Source organism: Dermacentor variabilis, chromosome 1 (assembly GCF_050947875.1).
Source record: "Dermacentor variabilis isolate Ectoservices chromosome 1, ASM5094787v1, whole genome shotgun sequence".
NCBI lineage: Eukaryota > Metazoa > Arthropoda > Arachnida > Ixodida > Ixodidae > Dermacentor > Dermacentor variabilis.
This window is the reverse complement of record NC_134568.1, coordinates 65,504,880-65,518,247: the sequence shown is the minus strand read 5'-3', so window position 1 is coordinate 65,518,247 and position 13,368 is coordinate 65,504,880. Positions and strand designations below refer to the sequence as shown.

Here is a 13,368-nt window from a genome sequence, read left to right as displayed (position 1 = left end):
GCGGAACTTGTGAAAATGGAGAAGCTTGGCATCATAACGCCTGTTGCTACAAGCGAATACGCAACGCCCTTGGTACCGGTAGTGAAGAGGGATGGAAGCCTCCGACTGTGTGGCGATTATAAAACCACCGTCAATCCCTGTCTAGAAGTAGACCGCTACCCGCTACCTCGGATAGATGACCTTCTCGCAGCGCTGGCAGGAGGGGAGGAATTTTCGAAGATTGACCTGAGTAGGGCCTACCAGCAGGTAGTTATGGCGGAAGGCTCCCGGAAACTACTGACGATAAACACGCATAAGGGCTTGTATACTATGAACCGTCTGGCTTTCGGCATTTCGTCCGCCCCAAGCATATTTCAAAGAATTATGGACAACATGCTGAAAGGGTTGGAAGGAGTCAGTTGCTACCTTGACGACATCCTGGTCACAGGCAAGACCAAGCGAGAGCACTTCCGTAACTTGGAAGCCGTCTTGTCAAGATTGCAGGAACGCGGTGTGCGCATCCGGCGCGATAAGTGCTCGTTCTTTCAACGAGAGCTCCGTTATCTGGGCCACGTCATCAACGCCGAGGGTGTTTGCGCATCGCCTGAAAAGGTACTGGCACTACTAAATGCGCCTGCTCCAAAAGACAAGCAGCAACTGCAGTCATTCCTTGGGATGGTCAATTATTACGGCAAGTTTGTTCAGCGTCTCTCGACTTTGGCACAGCCGTTGTACAGGCTGCTAAAGCAAACAACGGAGTGGACGTGGGATGCGTCATGCCAGCTTGCTTTCACGGAGATAAAAGCAGCTATGGCTTCCCCTCCAGTTCTTGCCCATTATGATCCGAAGCGACCGCTTCAACTTGCCTGCGACGCATCTCAGTACGGTATAGGCGCAGTTCTTTCGCAGAAAATGATAAATGGATCAGTTCGACCGGTTGCCTACGCATCCCGCACCTTGTCAAGTGCCGAAAAGAACTACAGTCAGATCGAGAAAGAAGCCCTTGCCCTCGTATTCGGCGTAAAGAAGTTTCACTTCTACGTCTACGGTAGGTTCTTCACGCTTGTGACTGACCATAAACCACTGCAAACAATTCTCGGCCCGAAAACAGGCATTCCCGCGATGGCAGCTGCCCGCATGCAGCGTTGGGCGCTGACGCTGTCAGCCTACAACTATGCTCTTGAATTCAAGAAATCTTCCGATAATGCGGAAGCAGACTGTTTATCGCGCTTGCCGCTCGACAGCAGTGAAAAGCAATCAGAAGAAGAAAGCGAAATTTTTTATTCGCTTCGTTTGGAAACGCTGCCTGTCACAGGCCAAGACATCGCTCGTGAAACGAGGCGTGATCCATTACTAAGCAAGGTACTGAACTTCACAAGTGCTGGCTGGCCGTCGCATGTCGCTGAGAAGGAGTTGAAACATTTCTTCGACAAGCGTTTGGAGCTCACAGTTCATCAAGGGTGTTTAATGTACGGCATGAGAGTAGTTGTGCCTTCAAAACACCGAGCCTTCTTGCTTGAGGAACTTCATCAGGGTCATCCCGGTATCGTAAGATGCAAAGAACTCGCGAGGAGCTACGTCTGGTGGCCTGGTACCGACGCGGACCTAGAGCAACACGTGAAGAAATGTGAAGAGTGTCAACAGCAACGGAACGAACCAGCACCGGCTCCGCTTCATCCATGGTCATGGCCGACTTCGCCGTGGCAAAGAGTTCACTTGGATTTTGCTGGACCCATGAAAGACAAAATGTTCCTTGTTGCTGTGGACGCACACTCAAAATGGCCGGAAGTTTATGTCATGCAGAGGACTACGGCGTACCACACAATTCAGTGTCTCCAAGACCTGTTCTCGCGTTTTGGCGTACCCGAGACCATCGTGACCGACAACGGACCACAGTTCGTTTCCGAAGAATTCAAGAGCTTCGTCAAAGGCTTCGGTGGTCGTCATATCGTGAGTGCAGCGTACCATCCAAGCACGAATGGCCTTGCGGAGAGATTTGTACAGACAATGAAATCTGCGTTGCGGAAAGGACGACCCCAAGACTCCTTGCAGGCAACCTTACAGACGTTCCTGGTGACGTACCGCAACACGCCGCATGCGACTACAAGAGAAACTCCAGCAAACCTTTTCATAGGTAGACGACTGCGCACGAGACTCGACGCAGTCAAGCCTTCTGTCGGGGGAAGAGTGGCTCAGCAACAGCTCTCCGATATGGTGCGACGCAAGGCACGTGAGCGACTTTTCAACATCAATGATGAGGTCCTCGTGAGGAATTACAGAGGTCCTGAGAAATGGGTCCCTGGCACTATCATTCAGCAGTCTGGCCCCGTTTCATACAAGGTTCGCGTTAGAACGAATCATGGGGTGCTCATTTGGCGTCGTCATCAAGACCAGCTACTGCTCAGCATCGACAGCTCAAAGCAGAGCATCACGGAAGATTTTATTCCAGATTTCAGGGATCCTGAGAGCGCCAACAAGCCATTTCCAGCTGCGGCCCCTGCGGCAACGACCGACCCTCCAGGGGAGCGACGCTATCCACAGAGGGACCGGCGACCTCCTGACAGATATCAGCCATAGCATTAGTTGCATTGTATAATGTGGCAAAAGGACTTTGTGCTCATTAGGAGGAAGGAGATGTTGTGTGCGCGCGAAACCAAGCACGCGTGTTATCGCGTGCTGTCTGCGCATGCTCTCTGCCCGGCTATCTCTTATCGGGTAGCCCGTGCTGGTTTTAAAAGACCGCTCGCACGGGCCCACCGCGCGCAGTATGTAACCTGTTGGCTGCCTGCCAAGCAACAGGAATAAACGTTCTTTCGACGCTACGTCTACGCCGCCCAGTTCTTGGATGCCAGACATGACAACTTTTATGGCATAGGAGAAAGTTAAATATGTCCTTTGGTAGTGCAGTGACCATTCGTTTGATTCAACGTAGAGGCTTTGCACAGGGCTAGCACTAAAGGCGCCTGTAGCAAGGCGGATACCTAAGTGGTGAATATGATCTAGCATTTTCAGAGCACGGGGTCTGGCAGAATTACAGACTATTGCTCCGTAGTCAAGGCGTGTTTAATAATATTAGACTTTTGTGCAGCTTTAAAAGGCACCACCTGTCGCTTCCCCAAGATGTACGTGACAAGAGCTTCAGCAGGTTCATAGACTTGAGGCAATTTGATTTCAGATACTTCAGGTGTGGTACAAAAGTCAGCTTACTGTCTAAAAGGATTCCTAGAAATTTGTGTTCATGGCTCACAGATAGCCGTTCTCCATTTAGATCTATTGCGGGGTCCGCCAGTATGCCTCTTGTTAGAAAACAGGACGCATGTACTTTTTTGTGGTAGTATGTAGTATGTATGTAGTATGTATGTAGTAAACATAGTATGTGGTATGGCAGTCTGGATAGAGTTCATTTTGACAATAAAAAGAGTGCAGCTCAGCACACCACCTTGTGGAACACCAGCCTCTTGCGTAAATGGACGAGACAGAACGTTACCAACTCTAACACGGAACGTCCGATTGGAGAGGTAACTGAATCACGTTCAGCAAGTTGCCTCGAACTCCCATTTCAGACAGGTCTTGGAGGATTCCAAAATGCCAGGTTGTGTCGTATGACTTTTCAATATCTAAAAATGCTGACAGGAAGAACTGTCTGTGGACAAAGGCATCACGGATATTTGTCTCGATGCAGACAAGGTGACCTGTTGTGTATCTACCCTCCCTAAATCCGCACTGAAAGGGATTGAGTATCTTGTTTCTTTCAAGAAAATGGATGAGGCGACAGTTAATCATCTCAAATAATTTGCATAGACAACTAGTCAGAGCTATAGGCCTCTGTTGGGTGAGGAAGGGTCCTTGCCCTCTTTGAGAATAGGGATTAAGATTGATTCTTTCCAGACAGAAGGAATGCAGCCGGCAGAGAACATGGAATTGAAGAGTGACAGTAGTGTTTTTTGAGTTTCAGGGTGTAAGTGTCTGATCATCTCATACATTATTCTGTCACTTCCTGGAGCGGACTTGTTGCAACAGATCAGTGAGGATTGGAACTCAGCCATTCCAAATGGACAATTGTACACTTCATTGGATGTGCCTTTCCCACCCAGAGTCATCTGTTCTGCTTGTCGCCGGAATTTTAGGAATGTATCTGTGCAATGAGATGTACTGGAAATGTGCTCGAAATGTGCTCCTAGACAGTCTCAGCCTGGTCCTCAAGAGTATCTTTTTGCGTGTTTACTAATGGTAGAGGATGAGTTTCGCGGCCTTTTATTTTGTTTACTCTGTTCCAGGCTTTTCTTTCGTCTGTATATGAATTAATACTAGAGATGTATTTTTGCTAGCTTTCCCTTTTGGCAAGGCGGCGCGTTCTTCTACCTTCTGATTTTATTTTCTTGAAGCTGATCAAGTTCTCAGTAGTTGGGCAGTCACGAAGGTGACTCCAAGCCTTATTTTGATTTTTGCGGGTTTCCTTACACTACTCATTCCACCAAGGAACACGTCGTTTAGAGGGTGATCCATTCATTGGAGGGATACATATTGTTGCAGCATCAGCTATAAATGCCGTCAAATATGACACTATATCATCGATTGAGAGAGTACAGATGTCATCCCAGGTCAAATGTGTCAGCTCTCTGTATCATTTCCAGCCAGCACAGTCGACCTTCCAACGGGGCAGATGTGGGAAAAACTTATCGCTTTTTCTTAATTTTAAGACAATTGAGAAATGGTCACTCCCATATGGATTTTTGATCACCTCCCACTCCAGGTATGGAACTAGTATACTTGATGTTATACTTAAGTCAATAGATAAGAACGTTTTGTTCGCCACGCTGTATAGAATGTGGGTTCTTTCTTGTTTAGTAAGCATGCATTGGAGGATAAAAGGAACTTTTCTAATAAGCGCCCTCTCGTATCACAACGAGAATCTCCCCAGAGGGTGTTATGTGCGTTTAAATCACCTACTACAATGTATGGTTCGGGGAGTTCTGCGATAAAGCTCTGGAATTCTGTTGTGGAAAGTTGATGGCATGTAGGGATGTACAGAGAGCTAACTGTGACTAACTTATCAAATAGCACGGCTCTGATTTCCACTGCCTCAAGGGGCGTTTGCAGATGTAAATGTTGGCAGGCGATACCCTTATCAACTATAATAGCAACACCGCCTGACGAGGCGAGAGCGTCACTGCGATCTTTGTGGTAAATGGCATATTGTTTCAGAAAGTTAGTATGTCAAGGATTGAGGTATGTCTCTTGCACACACAGCACCCTTGGGTTAAACTTGTGAAGGAGTTCCTTAATATCATCAAGATCGTGTATTAAACCTCTTCCATTCCAATGCATTATCTGTGTGTTCATATTGGAAGTGTTTTATGGTATGTGTCAAGAGGTCAATTAGGTTGGCTCAAGAGACCTTTGAAGGCCCCTTGATGCGGGGTATTTCCTTTTTGTTGGCGTGCTCCAGAGAGCAACGCTGTTCCTTCGGTGTCTGAGACGCCGGAGAAGTTTTTTTACATCCATCGCCTCGTCAGAGGGGCTGGATGACGTCGCTCAGCGGGCACGCGCAGGGGTATTTTGGGCCTGTCTGCATGAGCAGTGGCCCTGGGACCGGCAGGCTCGGAGGTCTGCTGGCCCTTCGTGGTAGGGGGCAGAAGAGCCGTGGCTGCTCCCGCCAGGGGGGGGGGGGGGGGGGGCTGATGGCGTAACCGCCGTCACACTCCGTGTAACTTGCGCGGCCGCCAGAAGATGTAGCACTGCCCCCCGGCGCGCTACATCGGTGTAGGAAGGATTGGACTGATTTTGGAGTGAGAAACGCTTACGTGCCTCTGGAAAAGATAGGTTGAGTTTTACTTTCAGTTCTATGATTTGTTTCTTTTTTTTTCCCAAGTAGGGCACGATCGCGAGTAGGCGGGGTGATCTCCTTCACAGTTGGCACAGTGGTTTGTTGACGTACAGATGTCAGAAGCGTGTTCAGAAGAACTACACTTGGCACAAGTAGCACGTCCTCTACAGTTCTGCGACACATGCCCAAAGCGCTGACACTTGAAGCATTGACGCGGATTTGGGATATACGGCCTGATGCGAAGCTTACAGTAACCGGTTTCTATTGTTTCAGGTAAGTTGCAGGTTCCGAAAGTAATGATTATGTGTTTGGTAGGTATTTGCTTGTCATCTTGCCTCAATGTTATTCTTTGAACTTTGACTACGTTCTGGTCTTGCCATCCTTCAAGCAGTTCGCTTTCGCTCAGTTCGAGGAGGTCATCTTCTGAGACGACCCCGTGCACTGTGTTCATTGATCTCTGTGGGCCCACTGAGACTGGAAGTTCCCCAAATGCTACAACTTTCGAGAGTTCGTCATACTGCACTTTGTCGCAGAGTTCAAGAAGAAGATCGCCACTTCCCATCTTCGTTACTTTATAGCCTGGGCCAATTGCTTCAGTGAGAGATTTCGCTACAACAAATGGTGAGATCATTCTGACTGTTTTCTTATCGTTCTGACTATGTACAACGTGGTACTTTGGAAAAGATTGTTTTGGCTGCATGAAGAAAATTAATGTTTCATCGGTGCGCCCCCTCTTCAGGGAGCGATCAGGTAGGGGAGGAATGTTATTTGCCATATAGAGCAGGAAAATTCCGAGGCAATGGTGGCCACCCACCACCGAGCCCAACGAGGGGACGCTACAAGATTGGAAGAATACCTGCAGACACCAGCCATGCATGGCCACTATAACCTAATATATATACCCAAGATTGGATATATTACACATGGTTAACCCTTGCCGCCAGGAAATACGGAAGTAATAAGAAGTGAAGAGAAGACAGGAAAGATGGAAAAGTGGGAGAGAAAGACGAAGATTGGAGAGGAGGACAGGAAAAGGTGACTGCCGATTTCCTCCAGGTGGGTCAGTCTGGAGGTGCCGTCTATGTGAAGCCGAGGCCGAAGAGGTGTGTCGCCTCCGCCGGGGGGGGCCTTAACGGTCCAAACACCCAGCATCGGCTCAACCTCTAGGATCCCCTTTTCTCCAGACACAGCTAAGCCGCGCACGGCTACATGCAGGAGGGTCCAACCCTCGTGTGGTTGGGTACGTGGTGTCACAACACACCAAACACCTGCTGACGCAGACGCCCCTGTGGGGTAGGATAAGTGAGAAGCAGTCCCAGAAAACTGGAAGAATGCAAACATTATACTAATCCACAAAAAGAGTGACATTAAAGAACTGAAAAATTGTAGGCCCATTAGCTTACTCCCAGTATTATATAAAATATTTACCAAAATAATCTCCGACAGCACAAGGTCAACACTGGAAATACGTCAACCAAGGGAACAAGCTGGCTTCAGGAAGGGATACTCTACAATGGACCATAGCCATGTCATTAATCAGGTTATTGAGAAATCTGCAGAGTACAATAAGCCTCTCTGTATGGCTTTCATAGATTATGAAAAAGCATTTGATTCAGTAGAGATACCAGCAGTCATAGAGGCATTGCGTAATCATGGAGTACAGACCACTTACGTAAATACCCGGAAAAATATCTACAGAGATTCCACTGCCACCTTAATTCTATACAAACAACGCAAGAAGATACCTATTAAGAGTGTGGTCAGAAGCAAGAAGATACCTATTAAGAAAGTGGTCAGACAAGGATACACAATCTCTCCAATGTTATTCACTGCATGCTTGGAAGAAGTATTCAAGCTATTAAACTGGGAAGGTTTAGGAGTAAAAATCGACAGCAAATACTTCAGCAACCTTCGGTTTGTCGATGACATTGTTCTGTTCAGCAACACTGCAGACGAGTTACAACAAATGATTGAGCACCTTAACAGGGAGAGTAAGAGTGGGGTTGAAGATCAATATGCAGAAGACAAAGATAACGATAAATAACCGGGCAAGGAAACAAGAATTCAGGATCGCCAGTCAGCCTCTAGAGTCTGTGAAGGAGTACGTTTACCTAGGTGAACTAATCACAGGGAACCCTGACCGTGAAAAGGAAATTCTCAGAAGAATAAAAATGGGTTGGATCGCATACGGCAGACATTGCCAGCTCCTGACTGGAAGCTTACCATTATCATTGAAAAGGAAGGTGTACAATCAGTGCATTTTACCAGTGCTGACATATGGGGCAGAGACTTGGAAATTGATAAAGAACCTTGAGAGCAAATTAAGGACTGCGCAAAGAGCGATGGAAGGAAGAATGCTAGGCATAACTTTAAGAGAGAAAGAGGGTGGTTTGGATCAGAGAGCAAACAGGTATAGACGATATTCTAATAGACATTAAGAGAAAAAAATGGCGCTGGGCAGATCATGTAACATGCAGATTAGATGACCATGGGACCATTAGCGTGACATAATGGGTACCAAGAGAAGGGAAGTGCAGTAGAGGACTGCAGACTAGGCAGTGCGACGAAATTAGGAAATTTGCGGGTGCTAGTTGGAGTCGGTTGGCACAGGACAGGGGTAATTGGAGATCGCAGGAAGAGGCCTTCATCCTGCAGTGGACATAAAATAGGCTGATGATAATGATGATGGTGGTGGTGGTGGTCTATAAAGATATGTTTGGGGTGTTCGTTCAGCACTACTTGAGTGCATTTTTTTTTACTATTTTATAGTACACCAAACAATCTTTTTTGTCAAAGAACTAGGGCCATACTCTGCAACCACTAATTCTCACTGCTAGTGAGTGCAACAAATTTCTATCCAGCATATCCTTACTGCAATGAATGCTATAAATGTTTGTGACTGGACCTTTTACAGGGGCCAGAAACCCCCTCAGACTTTGTGAAATAACACATTCTGCGGATAGCATATGCTGCTGTGAACACCTCAGCCAAATTACGCACTCGTACTTGGCACATCGGGCTCACAAACGGAACACAAAGTCACCTTTTGCTCAAGCACTCTTTTCAACAGAGGCCTTCTCACCCGTTTCAGGGCAGTTGGCTTGCAGATCCCATAGAGCGCAGAGCCCATAGAGAATGTAAGCTTGCAGATCTCATAGAGCGTAGCCACTGGCCGATAGTTCACATCAATCAAGAAGCGTGTTTGGATCAGTGCACTTTCTTCTGCAGTTACTGGGTGTATTTACTGACGCAGTTTACTAAACAGGGTGAAGTAAGCGAAAATCTGCATTTTGAATTTCAGTAAGAGTTACATACTTCCGGAAGAAGCAGACTATTGTCTGCTCACGATCGGCTGCATACACCCACATAGGAATGAAACTTTGGACAATGTTTCTCAGTGGCATAGGCCTGAGGTCTCACTAATTTCTATTAGTTTTGAACACTCAACTACCCTCTAACCACGCAAAACTAAAGATCAGACTACACATACAGTTGACAGCGCGCGCATGCTCCTGGCCACTCCTGGCTTGGCAAACATCATTTGGTAATGAGCTATTGATAGCACTTCAATATTCACAATTTGGATGTGGCTACTATCTGTTGGTAAAGCTGATGCAAGGCAAAGCTGGTCCACACCATGTAGCACGGTCGGACTGGAGCACTCGAGCGCGAGCACGCACACTCCAGCCCTGCCATACACACTTGTAGTTAGCCACTACAGTTGCATGTAGCTGTATCTGCTGCGTAGCATAGCTACCAAGGCTACGACGAGTTACCGTGACGAGGTCGCTCACCGAGGACAACCGTATGCTCTGATTGGTGTCTGTGGGTGATGTGGCTGCAGGCAAGAGTACTACACCAGACGTTTGGCGAGCCAGCCCGAGCGCCAACATCTAACGAACAGGTTGTCTGCCTCCCGAGTTGCACATCTTCAAGGTGTGTTGCCATCATGGTCGAAGCTCGTAACGAATGCAAGTCTGAAGTGTGGCATCCATTGCTTAAGGCACGGATATACTGTCGAACCCACTTTTAACAACACCGGTTTTCACAATATATCGGTTAGAACAATGAGAAGCTGCTGCACCATCAACTTTTGCATGTTTTCGACGTTGAAATTACCTGCTTACTACAATGCCCCAATGCCGCATCATCGGTTATAACAATAAAGTCTGGCTGCTGGGTGTCTGTGCCGAAAGGCAGCGAAATATGAAATCCTTGAAAAGAAAAAAGAAAATAAATTCGAGTCACTGCACGATGGCCCATTGCCCCAACAGCCACCGCGCACTCATTTTTTAGCCTTCTCCGCGCACCTCTCCCCCGTCGTCCTTTCACCCCTCCGAACACGAATAGGCTGCGCCCATAGCTCTAAGCCGTGCCACCCTCCGAAACACGAATTGACCGCGCTAACTGTACTGCTCCCAGATTCCTCGCTGGCTCCTCGTTCAGCGCAGTTGCACAAACAGCTTAATCGCTCATGTTCATCTTTGCTGGTTGTGTCGAAATCTTCCCTAGCCACACGGTTTCACAGCCTCGTTTGACTCGCCGCCGAAACGGAAGATGGCAGATCCACCCGCTGATCATCAGCAATGCACAACGTTGCCAGTGAAAAGAAAGCGCACAGCTATAGATTTGGAAAACAAGTGCTTCTAACCGATGAGGCGATTGTCGCAAACATGCTTTTATTGGATAGCAATGGCGATGACGGCAGCGATGAAGCAGTAGGGCAGGCTGCCTCAATGTTGTCCTCGCAGGAGGCCCGGCAGATGATTTACTCCTTTCAGGGACTCATTTTCGCGAGGAACCTTCCACTGCACTATGTGGAGCACCTGGATGCCTTGGAGAAGGATGTCTGCAAGCTTCACGTAAAGCATGCAAGGCTGACGGACATAGGGTTTTCTTGTGCAAGCCAATGAGAAGTGCGTGGCAAGATGCTTGTGGCAATCTTGCCTCAGCGTTTCTTCTGGATTTTGCAAGCTAACAAGCTGCCACGGCAACCTTCTCACATTTTTAAAAGGCCCCTTTGGGGCCACCAAAGCAATGCCTCGGCAGATCTCATATATTGCTTGCCGCCCGTGACCCCTCTTTGCAGTTGTTATAGCAGTGCCATTCTTTAACACCGACAGCCGCAGCTTGTTACACGCGTTCGGAGTGCTCAGGAAGCAGTTAAACGAGGGAACACAATCAGCAGCCGGATGAAGGAAGGTGGTGGGGAGGGGCAATGACCTCCCCGCCATTTCACATCAGCTCTGCCATCCCCTTATTTTGATTTTTTTCAAGCAACGTGGTCATAACAACTATCAGTTATAACAATGGAATTTTCGTGGAACATGAATACCGTATTTACACGATTGTAAGTCGACCCCTTTTTTAAAATTTGAAAGTCTGAAGTTGGGGGGGTCGACTTACAATCGAAACCAAAACATGGCCCGCCAAAAAAAAGCGATACCAACAAAAGCTACAACGTAGTTACAATTTTATGTTTGCTCTATGGCCCTACCCGTATCTTTTCGCTATCCCGCGTGTTTGTTCGCTTTTCGAAAGGGTTTTTCAACATTTTTGAAAGTCTTACAGTGCATGTAACACTCATGGGGGGGTGTCGATAGATGATGAAGCGCCGCTGTTCCCATTTGCGGCGGCACCCTCAGAACGGCGGCGCTTGCGGGGAGTATCGGTAGTTCATGGAATAGCAGACACCGCTCGCGGGTTTCTCTTTCTCTGTTTGAAGGCATTGGTATTGGTTTGACCAACTTCTTGACGCGCTCCACTTGACTGCCGGCTACGTGCTACTTCTATGCTTCCCCAGTCGTCATGAGTGCTGCAGGCCCACTAATCTTTTGGCACTCGTTCACAGCAGCGTTCAAGAGAGCTGCCATCCTTTACGCCGAAGAAACAAATCACTGCGCAGCGGGGCCGCAATTTCGATGTTTCTAAACGGGTGGTGCGAGAGTGGCGACTGCAGCGAAGCGAAATTTTCACCCTGTGGCGGCAAGTGAGAAATTTCCCACGTGCCGAAGTCTGGACGCTTTCCGGAGCTGTAGGCTAAGCTTGCGGCGTACGTTGCTGAAATGCGTGATCGGTCCCTGCCATTGAAGTGCGACGTGGTCATGAAACAAGCCCGGACCTTCGCCTTAATTTTAAGGTTCTGCTCCGCCGTGAGTACAAAGAGTGGCTGGCGGCAGAAGACTGCGAAATTACGCCAACCGGACCTGTCAAAAGAGCCTCCCTGACGGCTGCGTGTGGTTGCGTGCATTTGGCGTGGGCTGCTGTTCTGCAAGATGTCCTGGTGCGGTCGTTTGCCAAATTTGAAATTTCGCTGGACCACGACGCGCTGTGGGACCGCAGCAACGATGACGATGGCAGCACTAGTGAAGACGAGTAGTCCAGTGACCATGTCGGCTACTAATAAATTTTCGTTATTGAATGCGCCCTCGGGTTTTTTTTTTTTTTTTCCGGTCAAGCGATATGGGGGGGTCGACTTACATTCGAGTCGACTTACAATCGTGTAAATACGGTATTGTTATAAGTGAGTTCGACTGTAGTCTGGCGTATCCAACGTGCCAGGCAATGGCCAGCAAACTTGGATAAGTCATGCCGGCAAGAGCAGGATGACCAAGGCGCTAACTCGGCACACTCGCTTCAGTGCACCCGAACTGTAGGCCAGCATGGTGCCAGCCAGCCAAACTAGCGCATGATGCACTCTGGTCTCGTGGCTCTGGCATGAGGTAGGACATGTTCTATTCCCATGCCAGCCACGCCAAAGTGCACCAAGCGCTGTTGGTAATGCTGACTGCACCAGATCTAGATATCGAATTTACGTCAACATAGCGAAGTGCGCAGTGCATGGCGCACATCCACATTTTACACCGGATCACAGCCAAAATGCAAGACACGTGCTCCAAACTGGCTATTGCCAGCATATATCTGCACCTTTAACCTGACGTGCATATTGCTGACATACTAGCCCAAGTACCAGCCCACGACAATGTTTCCTTTGTGGGGATCAAGGTACCTCCCCATGCGTCATCGCCCTGCTCGCGAGTTGTTCTTAGCTCGATCTCCGGGAACTGCCACCGTAACGGCAACATGGCGGACACGGCTAGCGCGCCGGAGCTAACTTCCCGCGCAAACCGTGCTTCTCTCTCCCTGGCTCGAGTCACCGCACGAGCAAGTGTGACCAGGACGCACACTGATTGGCCTCCCGAGTGGCGCGGCCCCCGTGCGCCTTCTCCACTCGAGCTTTCTTCTGCTGAGAGCTTCATCGCCGCGGCAGATGCTCACAGGCCCGCAATGAGTTCGCTACATGGGACCTTTCCTCCTGCGACTCCTCACTGTTGCACTTGGCGGCCCGCTTACCGGTCAGCCCTAGCGCAGTGGGCGCACATACTCGATTGGTCTTGCGGTGTGCCTTTGCCCGTGAGCGCCGTGACTGTCACACTGTGCTGTATCTTGGGTGATTAAATCCGACTTTGTTGGCGATCTGACTCTGGAGCCTTCTCTGCACTGTGTCGGAGAGTCGACAAACCTTGCCGTAGCGCCTTTGTGTGTTGCAGAGTGGAGGAGCG

At 48.6% G+C, this 13,368-nt stretch overlaps 1 protein-coding gene across 8 annotated transcripts in view; it reads right to left on the bottom strand.

Moving 5' to 3' along the window:
• Positions 1 to 13,368, bottom strand: part of shi (dynamin-1 shibire) — a 136,051-nt gene that overhangs the window by 87,308 nt on the left and 35,375 nt on the right. The gene's annotated exons all lie outside the window — the stretch shown is intronic.